This window comes from Heterocephalus glaber, unplaced genomic scaffold (assembly GCF_053883595.1).
Source record: "Heterocephalus glaber isolate CG9 unplaced genomic scaffold, H.glaber_assembly_v1.0 deba00001509, whole genome shotgun sequence".
NCBI classification, from domain to species: domain Eukaryota; kingdom Metazoa; phylum Chordata; class Mammalia; order Rodentia; family Bathyergidae; genus Heterocephalus; species Heterocephalus glaber.
This window is the reverse complement of record NW_028258325.1, coordinates 12,318,351-12,333,839: the sequence shown is the minus strand read 5'-3', so window position 1 is coordinate 12,333,839 and position 15,489 is coordinate 12,318,351. Positions and strand designations below refer to the sequence as shown.

The 15,489-nt window shown below is 41.6% G+C and overlaps 1 pseudogene; it reads right to left on the bottom strand.

The window, feature by feature from the left end:
* Positions 1 to 684: 684 nt before the first annotated feature.
* On the bottom strand, positions 685 to 1,359 carry LOC101712247 (calcyclin-binding protein pseudogene; annotated as a pseudogene).
* Between the last annotated feature and the right edge of the window lie 14,130 nt (positions 1,360 to 15,489).

The window sequence follows — 15,489 nt, the reverse complement described above, 5'->3', positions numbered from 1 at the left end:
TCTTAATTCTATATTCATAAACAAATATATTTAAATCTGGAGAGAAACATTTGTGATTGGTTTATTAGTGCATGGTAATCCCTGGTATATGCACTGCTCAAGCTGGTAATAAGGGATCATCCATTCTACAGCAAATTTGAAGCACAGGCACAAATTTGAATTTTATACAAAAATTCAGTTTTACTCTTATTCTTACATTAAGTGGGAGCTGACATCTGTAACTTACAGGCAAGCAAATACTTTTGTTTTCTACCTCCTAGCTGAACAAAAACACACATAATGTTTTCAGACAAGACTTGGTTGGTTTTTTTTTTGTACCGGGGATTGAACTCGGGTCCTTGTGCTTGCAAGGCAGGCAGCAGAACCACTGAGTGAAATCCCTGGCCCTAAGACTTGGTTTTTGTATTTCAATGAGAATAACATATAACCCTTCCTTAAACAAAATGACCAGGGTATAATGAAACCATCTTTGGAGGAAGTGTTTAATATACATATCTTATTTAAATAAATCCTCCAATAAGAAATGGAGGATTCATTGCCTTTACTTTGAAGGCTTTGTAGTTATCTGTCAAATTTAAATGTGCAGCTCACCAACATCCCTGTATTGGAAATAGTATTTCCATATAATAGTTCTCCAAAGGACTTAAAAGTCTCAAAATTCTGTGTCTCCTTTGGCTGCTTCTCTCTTGATTCCACCCGGGCTTTATTAATGGTTCAGTTCATATCATCATCTCCATCTTCATAAATTGTCTTTAGAACATTCATTAATCCCTCACTAGGATCTGTTTCAGCATCATAGGATGGCTTTTCTTTTTCTTTGCATTCTTTTTCAACCTGAGTCAAATATTCCCATCGCGTGTTTTCCGCTTTCCTTCTACATAAGATAAGAACTGTATCAGTCTTGATTTTTTTTGAACTGCCTTCCACTGAGATGGGTTTTAAGAGATTGTTCACAATTACAGAGTAATTCTTCCCATTTAGATTCTTTACCAAAAGATCAAATGACCTCTCTGTGAAATGCACCTGCACATTCTCAGCAGGAACTTGATGAACTCCAGTTAAGGTAATGTAGATTTTTACAAACTTATCTGACTGATCCCATCCGTAATTACTGATTTTCACAGTATATCCTGTTGTGATGGGAGCAACCACAGCAGCTGGTTTTTCATTGTCAAGAAATTCTTGTTTCTTTTGTGATTTTTGTTGCACCTTATTCTTTATTTCTGTTTCAATCTTGGATTTTTCAGCTGTTGGGGCATCTCGTCCTCTCTTCCTAGTGGCCTTTTCCAACAACACCTTTATCTCTTTTAGATCATTCTGCAACTCCTCCAAAGCTGAAGTCATGGCCGGGCTGGATCAGACCAGAGGGCAGAGCAGCAGGCGTGCACGCAAGGACAGGACCCACCTGGGTACTTGTTAAAAATTCGCCTTTCTAGGTTTCATCCTGGACCCTCTGAAGCAGGTAGTTGAAATTAATTGAAAGTTTGCATTTTAACCATGCTTTCTAATCTTAATCCACAGGCTGACGGCATTCCTAAACTTAGGAATTAGTAAGATTTCCATGGTCATCCCTGGTGTTACTCACTCACCACTACCCTCTCCACTAGGACTCCTAACCTCAAGGATACAGAGAACTCTAGAAGACCTAATATCAAATATACAGAGCTGTAGAACATAACTCCAATTACACAGAGAAATCTAGAACACCTAACCTCAAAAACATAGAATTGGCTGACGGTTTCGTAAAAATGTAGTTTTTGATTCAGTAGGATAGGGGAAGGGCAGGAACTCTGCATTTCTATCAAGTTCTCTGGTGCAGGTCCATAACAACAATGAGTGGCAGTCATATTATTTTTATTTTTATTTATTTATTTATTTTCTGGTACTGAGGATTGAACTCAGGACCTTGTGCTTATGAGGCAGGCGTGGTGCCACTGAGCTAAATCCCTGGCAGTCAGGGTGCTTTTTAAAGAAGCCCCATCTTACTTCTGGCCTCCTCAGCAGCTCTCCTGAGATTCTGAGGTCGCTGGGTGTCACTGAGTTGGAAGCCAGTAGAGGCTATGGAAGACTCCACCCAGGCAATGCAGCGTGAGAAGCAGCTCCAGATGTGATTATTCTGTTGACTACAGGGTGAGTTATGAAGAGCCTCTTCTTTTTATACCTCACTTGAGTCTCAGCCATGAATGGCCTAATTCAGCTTGTTGTTTTCTCTGGAATCATAAGTGTGAAATTCTGGCTTGTCTGTCCTGGCACATCTGAACTGTGAGGATGACAATGACCAGTGATTGCCCTCAGGCCTCCCAAGCGTTCAGTGACTCAGCCAGTGGTGCTTTGTGCTCCCTGGCGGATGTTTTTCCAGTTTGGCCTCAGCTTTCAGCTCCTCAGACGCCTCTGGTTACTCTTCATCAGCCCTGTGGTGCGGGTGGGAGACCTCCCTGGAGCCACCCTGCTACTTCACACCATGCCCAGCCTTGGCAGGGAACCCAGTCCCAAGGACTCTGTCTTGAATGTGTGACCAGAGACCCTGAAAAGAATGCCTTGCATTCTTCTGCCCCCAGGAGCTGAAAGAGACTTACAGTCCTCTCCATCAGGTCTGGTATCTTCCATGAATGATACCTGAACCTGTCTTCTCAGAGAATAATCTGCTTCCTCTGTAACGTGAGTGACTAAGGCTACACTTTCAGGGATCCTTTCTGTAGCTTGTAATGTGAGTGACTGTCCGAGAAATGCTTCAGGGTGCTTTTGTTTTGTTTTACAGTGCAGGCCTTTTGTGAATGAGGGCTCCCATTTCTGTGTTTAGGAGGTCGTTCACTGTATATCCTTCCAGACACAAACTTCTCAGTAGTTGAGGGTTTGAATATGCTCTTTTCTCTACTTAAAGATCACTGATGTAAATGAAAGAAACAGCCAAGCTTATCAGCAGAGCTGTCAATGTGCCAAGGGTATGCCCGCTACAGTTCTTTCATATCACAAAGTGATTTTATGTGACAAAGTAGTTTAGTGTCCAATTTGTTCTCCACCCTTTGGGGTAACTAATTTCAACTCCTGAACCATTCAGGTACTGTGTATTTTCTGTGACACACACACAAACCTGAATACATCAGTGGTTCCCAAATATCAACTCTAAATTATCAACTAGGAATACTTCACACACACACACACACACACACACACACACACACACACACTCTCTCTCTCTCTCTCTCTCTTATCCAGGAATCCATCTTCCATTCTCTTCCCCCCTGCCTCCCGTAGGTTCTGATTTTGTTTTAAAAAGCAGTCCAGGTGGGCTGGGGATGTAGCTCAGTGCTGGAGTATTGGCCCTGGCTTTAATCCCACACACCACAAAAAACACTCCAGGTAAATTTGACATAAGGCAGGTTTGGAAACCACTGAAATAATTCCTCATGTCTATCCCTACCCTGCTTTCCTTAGTTCAGAAAAGCTTTAAGGTACTGACTTTATTAATTATAGTAACTTAGGAAATCATCTATTTAGGAAAATAAATTCAAATACCAGTAGTGTTTAAACCTTTACTTTCTTCCTCAGAGTTTTTATACTTTTCAAATTTTCTCGACACATACCATTATAATGATAATAACTTTTTTTTAAAAAGTAAAAATTTTCACGTCTGAGGAATACAAGTTCCTGTCCCTTACTTGATGGTTTATTTCATCGCTCACCCTTTAAGGAACTAGGCCACAGATGGGTTCAAGTAAACATGGACCCTCACAGAGGGAGTGTATTTTTGAGCAGCCGTTCTCAGTAATATTTAAATCTGGGGAAATGTGATTAGACCCATTTTATAAATATTCAGAACCTTAGTACATTGCTCTGAGATCCTAAAATGCCTTTTGTAATATCAGATGACAGGATGCTGTTGCTGTATTGCTTTGTTGTAATTTGAATACTATATCCAGTTTACATTTTTAAAAATGTTGGTGCTTTTTGTAAAGTAATTTGTTTGCTGAACATTAAAAGTGGTTTGAATTTTGTTTTTTTAAAAGTGAACCTTTGTAAGTAAAAGCTAAGTCTTGTCATTTGTCAGAGGTGCTGGGCCTATGTAGTATTTTATTCTTGTTGAGTGAAGTATCAACCAACCAACTATTTTTAACATTTTATTTATTTATTTATTTATTTATTGGTACCGGGGAATGAACTCGGGACCGTGTGCTTGTGAGGCAGGCGTCAGAACCACTGAGCTAAATCCCCGGCCCCAACTATTTTTATTTTTAAGACTCTGTTTTTTGGTGGTTTTTTTGGTACTGGGGATTGAACTCAGGACCTGGAGCCTGGAGCTGGCTAGGCAAGCTTGTGCTGCTGAGCTACATCCGCAGCCAGGATTTTGTTGTTGCTACACAGGATCAGAAACGAAAACATTTATTACAGTTTAGCAGTAAGATGAAAGATCTTTAAAGTTTTAATGGCTTCTGTCCCTAAAGGCCCTGCAACACCGTCCTGAGAAATGATCTCATTACAGCTAGCAAAATTATAGTATATATAAAAAAGGTGGGAACTTGAAACTAGAATCTAGAGCATTAGAATCACAGAGTGACTGTGTCATAGAGTAGTTGCAGGTCCCCTGATCTAAGCAGCAGTCACAAGTCTCAGGACATGAGATTATTACTGGTAGATTGCTTCACCCTAGTGGTGAAAGGTGGTCATACCACTTCAGTCTTCAGAGATGTTGAACCTCAGAATTATAGTTTATAAATTATTTCCCACCATGGAATGCTTTAATTCTGATTGTTACAACATACGTATTTGTGATACTATAACACTACAATGCTAAAACTATTAGCTAAGGATTTTAACAATCAAAGCAACAATATCTAAGGCATTCAAAGTTCATTGCTTCTCTAATTACTTTCTGAATCACTGTTTGAAATGAAACAATTTCTCTCCAATTTACAATATTCCTACTGTTAAGAAACCTTAAAGAAATGCATATAATTGTGTTAGTCATAAATCAGCCCTTTTGGCAGTAGATAGTATTTCAAGGCAGTATGATTATCTTTCCAGAATCTGAAAATTGCTACAAAGTAGTTACAGCCTTAGATAACAGAGCAAAACAAAAAGAAAGGACTGATACATTTTACTACCAGATCAGAGACTTGATAAACAGATTATGCCTAAAAAGTTTGTCAGTTTGAGGTAAATTACTCTTAAGAGCTTCACTTAAGCTCGGTGAAGTTTTTTCTTTTTCTTTCTTTTTTTGGTAGTACTGGGGATCGAACTCAGGACCTTGGGCTTGTGAGGCAGGGAGCAGCACCGCTGAGCTAAATCCCCAGTCCAAGCTCAGTGAAGTTTTTAAATCATTCCTTGGTGTCCTGGAGCTCATATAATTATAAATCTTTCTCTTAAAAGTGCTGCTTTTGTGCAGATTTCAAAGAGTTTATCCAGATACGATATTGCTTTCATCTGATCTCTCGACAACTCTGCCAGGTACAAAGAAAGGTATTATTACCATATTGCTTTTCAGGGTCCAGGAAACTGAGGTTCAGAAAGAACAGAGTACAAAACAGTCTCCAAAATGGAATGAGAATCACAGTGGTTTCGCCCTTCATGAAACACTTTGAATTCTTCAGTCCACTGTTTAGTTGTGCATTTTTATTTGTCTGTTACACCCACAGACTCTTAGACACAACACATCTCCGAGTCCCCTTTTGTAGTTAGTGACAATGCTGTCCAGTCAGTCATCGAACAAGAAACCTGGGAGGCCTGTGGGATGCTTCTTCCTCCAGCCCCACTTGCAGTTGGTGAGTCCTGCTGGTTTTCCTGACTCCCCTCCACACCTCTTTATACTCTTGCATTCATTTCATGGGGCTTCCATATCAAAGAACCACAGATTGGGTGGTTTCAAGAATAGAAATGGATTTTCTCACAGTGCTAGAGGCTGGAAGTCTGAGATGGAAGTGTGGGCAGGACTGATTGCTTCGGAGGCCCTTTCTCTTGTTCAGTAGATGGTTACCTTGTCCCTGTGTCCTCATATCATCTTCCCACTGTAACTGTCTTTGTCTGAATTTCCTCTTCCTGTAAAGACACCATTCTAATGACTTCATCTTAACTTATAGACCTCTCTAAAGGCCCAGTCTCCAACAATGTCACATTGTGGTGTACTGAGGGTCTGAACTTCCACATAAGAATGGGGAGCCGTGTATGCATGGCACAAGGCAGCCCACAGCAGCCTTATCATATTTCTGAACTGGCCGAAGGCCACCTCATTTCTGTCCTTCATCCAGCAGTAGCTTCCCATCTTGGACTTCTCCAATCTCTGGCCACGGGGGTGACTAGGGCGCTTTCTGATAATGCTAGCTCCCAGGCTTCTTAACTCTATGAAACCCAATGTCTTTCTCAGGACACAGGAAGGCCTCCAGGGCCTGGTTCCTCCCTTCCTACCTGCCTGTTTCTGTCCGCACTGCTTGTCTTGCACTTGATCCTGTTGGTGCTAAACTGCTTTGGGACCTGCTGCTTGCTTCCACGGCCTTGCTTATGTTTCTGCCTTCGCCCTGGTCCTTTCTCTGCACCTACTTACCTTGTCCTCATTCTTCAAAACTGATAGTAAAGGGGGCCTTTGTGGTCCCTCTAGGGGATCACAATTCTGGTTCCCAGACCAGAATGACCTGTGTGCGTGTGAACCTCAGAGCATCTGAATGCCTGAATGTGGGCAGATCCTGAGAAAAGTTACTGTTGGAACAGGCTGTTAAGGAAATGCGGATCCAGGTTGGGCATTAGGAACTCACTGTCTCAACAAGTTCAACCCTGTAGCTCAGGAGGATCCAGTTGCCCGATCCAGGGGGCTGCATGACTAAAACAGGAACTTACAGGCTGGGTCTGCAGATGCCCAACGGGTAATGAAGAGAATAAAGTTTAGCATGTCTTCTTTTGTTTTCTATATCTCTTTTATTACCTTAAAACTTTGAGTCAGATCCCTGCTCAGCTCTGTACTTGCATATGTTAATCACTTAAGGAACATTATCAGCCCTAACTCTATCCTGCATAAGTCATTCACCTTCGAGACCAAGGACCCCAAGATAGAGTAACTACCGTAACTTTAGGGTTTGCAGACACCTAATTGCCAGCTTTTACAATGCCCAGTTCCCAAACCCGTGAATCAGTGCCTAGTCATCTCCCAGCATTGCCCTAAATCTGCAGTCACCTTGGATTCCAGGAAAAGCAGAGCCTTGCAGACCACCCCAGGATCCTCATCCCCCTATGGAGGGGACTAAGGCTGCCCCTGAGCAGAAGCCATCATCTCATGACGGGAAACAAATTGCTTCTTCAAGCAGTGATGGCTCTCCCAGAACCTGGAACTTGGAAACTCACAGCAGCAGTCCTGAGACAAAGGTCAACCACAGCGACTTGACCAGGATTACATAAACTGCCAGTTGTGCAAACTACACAGCTATGCAAACCTCCGACCCTCATCTTTGTTCCCCTCTTCTATAAAACCCCAACGTTTCTTGAAACCCCCTGAAGACTTCTCCCGAATCTTCTTCTCTGCATTTCCCACCATAGCCATGCTGAAAACTCCTTTCTTGTCCTCCACCACTGCTGGGCTCCTCGATTGCTGTTATGGGGCAGGTGGGTGAGACTGGTCTGGTGGGACCCAGGAGCTGGGGATTTTGCTTTGGGACTCTGGTAACATGACTCCTGCCTTCAGCAGGTAAATCTTCTTCAAGGTTTATACAGACAATCCAATTTCTTCCCACTGATGCCTGGCTTCTTGGATTGCTATATTTATATACCTTTTAACTGTAACTCATACTTATGAGGCTAGTAACTGACCTATGGAGATATTACTTCATGGCTCTTCCCTGCCTATCTCCTTTCCCATTTAAGCTGGCTGCAGGGTTTCCCTTAGGGGATGTTCGTGGCAATGTGGAAACAGAACAGGCATCATGGAGACTTTGCAATACTCTGGTTTTTCTATATTATGATTTATGTCCAGTACAGCTGATCAAGTTCAGAGAAGTGGCCCTGCTTGTAGGTGTTGGCCAACTCCAACCTCATTGTTGTGACTACTTTAATCCAGTGTAAACTTTATAATGGTATCAACTAAGCACATCCAGACTGGCAACTTGGCTGGAAATGTTCCCTCACCCCAGTATGTGATTACACTAATGATTTTGTTTCTGAACCCCTCCCCTGACTGAGTCAGGCTGTGTCAGGACCAGCTTTGTGCAGCTCCCAACCTTGTGTCGTAATCAAATGCAAAGACTGTGTTTCTGCTTCAAACAATGTCATATTGTCATCTTTGTATCCCCAGGATCTAGCACCATACAGGATGCAGCATAATGCTGCCAAAATATCTGTTGATAAAAAAATTGAAATAATTGGATCTATGGGAGGATGGGGTAGAGGTAACCGAGTCAATATTTGGAAGTATTTTCATTAAACTTTTGTTAAAGAGGGTGAAGCAGTAGAAGTAGAGATACAGGTGAAGCAAGATTAGCTATGAGTTAGTTGGTAACTGCTGAAGCTAGTTAGATAGCTTATTGTGTTATTGTACATATATATTTAAATATATTTGAAAATTTCTCCAGAAAATGTAAAAAGCAAAACCAAGCCCATACTTGTTTACTAGAAATGGGTGTGAGAAGGAACTATGCTGTGCCCTCTGCCCCTGGGAAGCTTGTTTGCTTTTTGTTTTGTCACAGGGGCCTTTGTGAGGAACAGTGGGAGTGACTTCTACCTCTTCTAGGGAGGAGCGTACAGGCTTCTCTGGGCTTGTCAGCCCTTGAGGTGTGTGTCGCACTTTCCAGAGGATAAAACCTTCATTTAGCTCCAGGAGCGAACAATCGAGTATTAAAGTGATTGTTGCTACATGTCGTCCTTTGGCTCAGATTTGTAAACAGATTCTGCTTTAATGATGGCATGAATAAGGGACTAGAGGGACTGACTGACGGTGTTGTCTGAAATGACAAGCCTGGAAATTTCCACTGCACGGGGTGGCAAGCCGGGCCATGAGAATATTGACATAGCCCTTGAAACTTAAAAAGAAAAGACAAAGTTTTAAAGAGACTCACTACTTTTTTTTTTTGGTACCAGGGATCGAACTTGGGAACTTGCGCTTGTCAGGCAGGTGGCAGAACCACTGAGCTAAATCCGTAGCGAGACTTGCTACTTTTATGTGAGGAATGCAGAATAAAAATAAGTACAGGATGGGTACTACTTAGGCTGAGGGATGCTATGTTGGCACACAAAAGTTAAAATGCTGGGGTTGAGGGTGGGGATTTAGCTCAGTGGTTTCGCCGCCAGCTGCGCAAGCTCAAGGACCCAAATTTGATCCCCGATACCTCCCCCCCAAATGTTGAGGTTGTATGTTGCAACATGGATGAACCTTGAAAATGTTAGGCTAAATGAAACAAAAGTCACAAAGACCATGTATGGCATGATTTCATTTCTATGAAATGTCCAGAACAGGCAAATCCACAGAGGCAGAAAAAGTGGCTCATGGCTGCTAACAGCTGGTCAGTGAGGAGACTGGAGCGCAATGACTAATGGGCGTGAGCTGTGTTTGGGGTTAATGAAAATGTTCTGAAATGTGGTGATGTGGCACAATTCTGTGAATGTACTGAAAACCATCGAGCTGTACATTTTAAATGGCTGAAGTTTATGGTGTGGAAATTATACCTCAATAAAACTGTTAAAAATGTTGGAGTATGGGGATAAGAGGATTCTTTTCTTTTAAAGAAATTGACCTGTTACCTCATCATGTAACTTATCACATGGTATTTTCAGCAAATGCCACAATATTTATTTTCACTTGTCCATAAGAACCTAGTGAAGAGACAGCACGCTCACCAATGATAATGAATGTTTATTTTTAAAAATGGCAGATGAAGTGTTTCTAGTAAATCTCAGAGTTGAAGACTCAAAAAATTAGGTGCAATCAGTCTTCTGCTAAGTGCTTGACCAACACCTACATGGAGAATGCCTGGTTTTCCAGCAGGTACTGCGACAGATGCCAACTTCTCACTTTTCGAGGATCCCTCCCTCCATTATAAGGAATGATTTACTACAGTGGAACTCTTAAAAGTAGGTTTTTAAAATGGCTTAGAGACCCCTCACCACATGGAAATTTACTTTTCAAAGGCAGTGTAAAACTGAGTAGTTTTCTTGGAAGACAGAAATTTCCCTTGATAACACAGCCGATAAACAGCAGCCTGTCTGGAGTGATGTCTCAGGTGGGCTGGTCCAGGTGGTACCCAGGTGAGCATCCATGCACAGACAGGGCTTCGTCAAAGATGGTGCCACCCTCTTGTCAATGCCCGAAGACTGCTGGCCTCCTGTGAACATCTCTGCAGCAGAATGAATGCCTTTTATTCTATCCTCTACCTCCTGCCTCCCACCTCTTTGATATCTTGTAAGAAAATTGTTATGGAAGTAGAAAAAAAAAAGTATTACATCCAATTTATTCTTCCCCAGAGTTCTATAGCAAAAGAAAATTTGCTGTTGTTCCAGAGTCATTTGTCATTGTTGCTTATTATTTCCCCAAACAAAAGATACTGGAACAATTACATGCCATGTTTTCATATTTGTTTTATTAAACCAAGAACTCAGCTGTGCATATCACAGAATGCCTATATAATCAAAATGTAATGGAATTGGTGAATAGGATATTTACAATGTGAAATTTTCAGTGTAATATACGTAGCATCTCCAGGTGTGATAGCACAAATTGTAATCCTATCACTTGGGAGCCTGAGGCAAAAGGATTGGCATGAATTCAAGGCCAGCCTGGGCTACATAGTGAGTTCAAGGCTAGTCTGAATTACAGGCGAGACCCTGTCTCAAAAAGATGAAAAAAAAAATATGTAGCATCGCCAGCCACCCTGGTAATGACATATTACAAATAGGATACCTGAAAATGTCTAACTTAGTATCAGGCAAATAGTAGGTGCTCTACCATGGTAAATCTGGGTATTTTATATAGCACTGAAGCATCCTGAAATTTTAGAGTGGGAAGGAAAAAAGAGATCATCTAATAAAATTTCTTTATTTTGCTATTGTGAAAATACTGTTTCTAGAATTTTAACTCAAAAGATGGTGGTAAGAGAAACTATTTCTGAAGGTTTTTAATGAGGGTGAAAGGAGATATGCAGGTGGAAGACTGCACAAGGCCTGGTGTGTGGCAAACAGTAAGGATTGAGCCTTATTCTGGTCACATTGCTGACACTGTTGACATTGCAGGAGAAAAGGAAATGAGATCATACAAGCAAGGCAGAGTATGAGACCGAATTTATTTGGCAAGAATATCAGCTGAGTCCTAGTCACACAGCTTTTTTATAAAGCTCTACTCTTAGTTTAACAACCAAATCTAGAAGAAGAAGGAAGAGCATGAGGAGAAATCTTCCCCAGGTAGAAATTCATCTAAAGTGAGCACAGGGACTTCTCTGAATGGCACGTCCCCCTCCAGCATCGCAGCCTGAAATCAGTTGACCCTCTGAGATTCCCTGGGATTCACCTACCCTTTCTCCGACCTTCTATGATTTCCAAGGACACTCTCAGCATCATGTACGAGTGTTTAGAGTAGGTGAGCATCCTATTCCTGGCAAGTGTTGTCTAAATTGTGAAGCTAATCTATTAGTGCTGAATGGTTAACACAATGGTTTATACATAAGTAGTTTTATATCTAAACATTCTTTTCTTTTAGGAATTTGGGTCACACTTTAATTTTTATTGTTGCATGTTTGTGGTGCATAATGATTGCGGTCCTTGTGCAGAGTTGGTGCACGTGCATAACACATCTTCAATCTTTCTTCATCTCCTCCTCTCCCTTGCCCCATCCCACCTCCTGGTCTCCTTTGCGTTTGTAAAAAGAGATTGATCTCTCAGTTTCCTATCATCTGTCTTTTATTTTGCTCTTGAATTTATTTATATTTTGGGTTTCTCGTGTAAGAGAAACCATGAGATATTTAAGCTTCTGTGTCTGACTCATTTCACTTAACATTATGTTCAAGTTGCATTTTCCTACAAATGGCTCGAGTTTGTTCAGGAATACTGTTAGAAGGAGAATTATTAGTTTTGAGGAGCATTATTGTAGTAGGTGGAAAAGTGTCCCCACAAAATATTCTACTTATAAGCAGGGTCAGGAGGGTCAGAGCCACCATCACCGGTAGGATGGAAGTAGAGGCCAGAGTCCAGTGATGGTTGGATGGGACCATGCATCAGTGGGCTGCATCTAGAAGCTGGGAAAAGCAAAGAAAACAAATTCCCCCCTCGATCCTCCAAAATGAACACAGCTCTGCCAATAACAAGATTTAGCCCAGTGGGACCCACTTCAGACTTCTGACCGAAATGCTCGACAAAATATATCTGTGTTGTTTAAACCACTGAGTCTGTGGTACTGTGGTGTAGCAGAAATCGAAAGCAAATACAATTGTCACTTGACTATGTTGCAAACTTTTGCTAAAGCATGAATTAGTTCTCATTAATCATCAATTACTGCACAGTGACCTTATGATACAGAAAATTGCCTTTTTTAAAAATGAAAAAACTCAGCATTTTATTACATGCTTTGGAAGTGTGAAAGTTGTTTAATTCAATTTATATGGACATTCACATTTTTTCATGAAAAAGAGAAATATATTTGTAATATAACGGGTCTGATTTGACATGGAAGATTCTTGCTATCCAAAATCTTTGACTAAATGTATATTTTATTAGTTATAGTTTTATTAATGACTATCACATAGTACTGTTTTTACAGAGTGCACATAGAGTAGGACTTCTTTTCATTGATACCTGATTGTTTTTCTTAATTACCGTTTAATTGTATTGGCTTTGGTGCTTGTAGTTAGTATTAGTAATAATATCACATCATTACTAATCATATACATGTATGATATGTTATCTTCAATGGATATATGAAAATTTATTATTGCTGTCACATTCTAACCAATATCATGAAATAATTCCATTTTGATTTTCCAAGGACCGGCAGGCTGGAAGGGTCAGGGCACTGTGAGGACCTTAGACATCTTTGTGAGCATTGGGGCGAGGTGCCTCCAGTGGGTGAAGGGTCCCTGAGGGCACTGGCATGAAAGCCCGGGAGCAGAAAACAGGACAGGACTTGTCCTCATGCTTGCGCCTCCCTCGGCTGGTGTAACCTGCAAGCAATCTGCTGAAGGCCTGGAAGGGGCCTCAGGAGTCACTCAAGAAACACCATTGTGTTCTAGTGGGAAAATGGTGGCCTTGGCATAATATAGATTGAGGTTGAATATTTTTTTCATTATTTACTGCTTGGGCAAGTTATTTACTTTCCTAGGACCCCAAAATGCCAAAATTCAAAATAAAGACAGTAGCATTTTCTTGACTACCTGCCAGTCAGAATTAGAGAGAAAGCACATACCATAGCTGGCCCACTGGAGATGGTAGCTGCTTCATGTGGTACAGCTTTGACTCTGTGGGACTTGGAAGGGCAGGGCTCCCCATGAGGCATGTTGACATTTCCCCTGAGGACCCTCAGCCACCTTTGAGCCTGTCTGAAGCATTAGACAGGAAGTGAGTGTGGTGGGTCTTTTCTGTGTGTGGGGCAATAAAACTATTTCAAATGCCCAGGTCCATGATTCTATTTTCATACACATTATGTACTTGCAGCCCGTTCCGGTGACTTAGAAAATAGAAATTTAATTTTTTTTTGATTTAATTTCTATTTATTATAGTAAAACAAAAAGCTCCAAAAAGCCAAAGGGAACAAGAGCCTCAACAGTATCCCCATTTCACCTACAGATGTTGTCATATTCCCATTCTCCCCCTCTGTGATTCTCTTGCTTTGCTTCGTTTTGTTCTTTAGTTTGGCAAAGGCAAGACTAAGGCATGAAGCACCACCCTCCACCCCATCCTCCAGGTGTTTCTTAAGCATCTGCATATTGGGGAAGACCCGGCCGAAGCCCGTGCACCTGAAGCTACTGTACAGGTCCTCCAGCACCGAAGCCTGGGCCAGATGCTCAGGCGGCTTCTCAGCCCCTTCCCTTTCCTCCTGGCCTTCCCCGTGCAGGCCATTTCCACTGTCAGGCCATCTCTTAGGCACCCAGAAGAGAGGCTGGCTTTTGAACAGATCTTCTCAGGAAAGGTCATTTTTGCTCTTCTTGTCCTCTTTGTGGGGGGCTCCAAATCTTCTTCTGTATCCCCCGAGGAAGCCGTGCCCCTTTTCGTTGGGACAGGCTTATAGTAAACACTGAGGACTCTTTTCTTTTCAGTAGATGTTGCAGACTCGGAGGGGTTATTGGCCAAGGAGGAAGGTAAATGGGAATGTTCCATGAAGGAGAAATTCTCCCTCTCCATCAAATCTTGATTTAAAAGCCTCTTGGAGGAGCCAGGACCATCCTGGTCCATAGGAATGCACTTGCTTGAAGAAGAGATGCACGGCAAACGTTCTGAGCTGGAGAAATTCTCTCCTGCATCCAGACTTGAACCTGGGACCATCTCATGTGTCTCAGCGGTATCCTCTGGAGAGTCATGCAGTTCTGCATCTGCCACTTTGTGGCCTTGAGTATGGGCCAGTACCTTGGCTCTACCCTGCAGAACATCTTGTAAATCCAACTTTCCTCTTGTACCCTTTGACTTCTTCACAGGTCGTTTTAAGAGTTTCTTCTGCTGGTTTTTCTTCTCTTTACCTTTCATGGTTCAACTCTTTGCAGAATTGCTCATATCAAGTAAGAGTCTCAGACTGTTCTCAGAGAATTATTAGTAATGATAAGAAATTAAATGTATACACCCAAAATAAAGCAAATAAGACACTATCTGTTCACCAGATCACTGTCCTTCGCAACACTCAGTGTGATACCCTGGTCAGTATGATACCAGTTGTCACTCAGGCCTCCGCAGGGTTCTGTGACCTATTGATGACATCCATGGTGTTCCGGGACCCCACCCGTATTCACAGCACTGCAGGATTGCTTAATCTATTGACAAGTTCATCTGTCACTGACTTGAACTTTCATACCCAAAGTGTAATAGATGATATTGATTAAACAAAGGAAATCCTTTGATGTGTCTAGGGATACTGTACTTCTGAATCTTCCCAACCCCAAGGATATGGCAGGACCAGAGAGGATTAGGCTTAGAACCATACTTCTATCATGGAAATTAGTAAATATTACATCATAGCATTACTATTCAAGTTATCTGGAAATACACATCAGATACACATTATAATAGAGGTGCATATTTGAGAGTACCTCATAAATCCAAACAGTTCCAGCACTTATTAAATTTCTCCTGCTACTGTGTATTCTCATGTATCTTCCCAATACAACCTGTTTCCTTTGCCACTCTTCATCACTTCCCTGATAGCTGGGAGAGACTCAGTTTATTTATTTATTTACATATATATATTTATTGGTACATTTTAGATATAACATACATGTACATTTATCATTGAGTGTTTGTACCAGAACATGATGCATCTTAGTTTTTATTTTTTCTCCCATTACCTGTGCACCCTTTACCCCCTCCACCCTTCCCTATTTGCACAGAGTT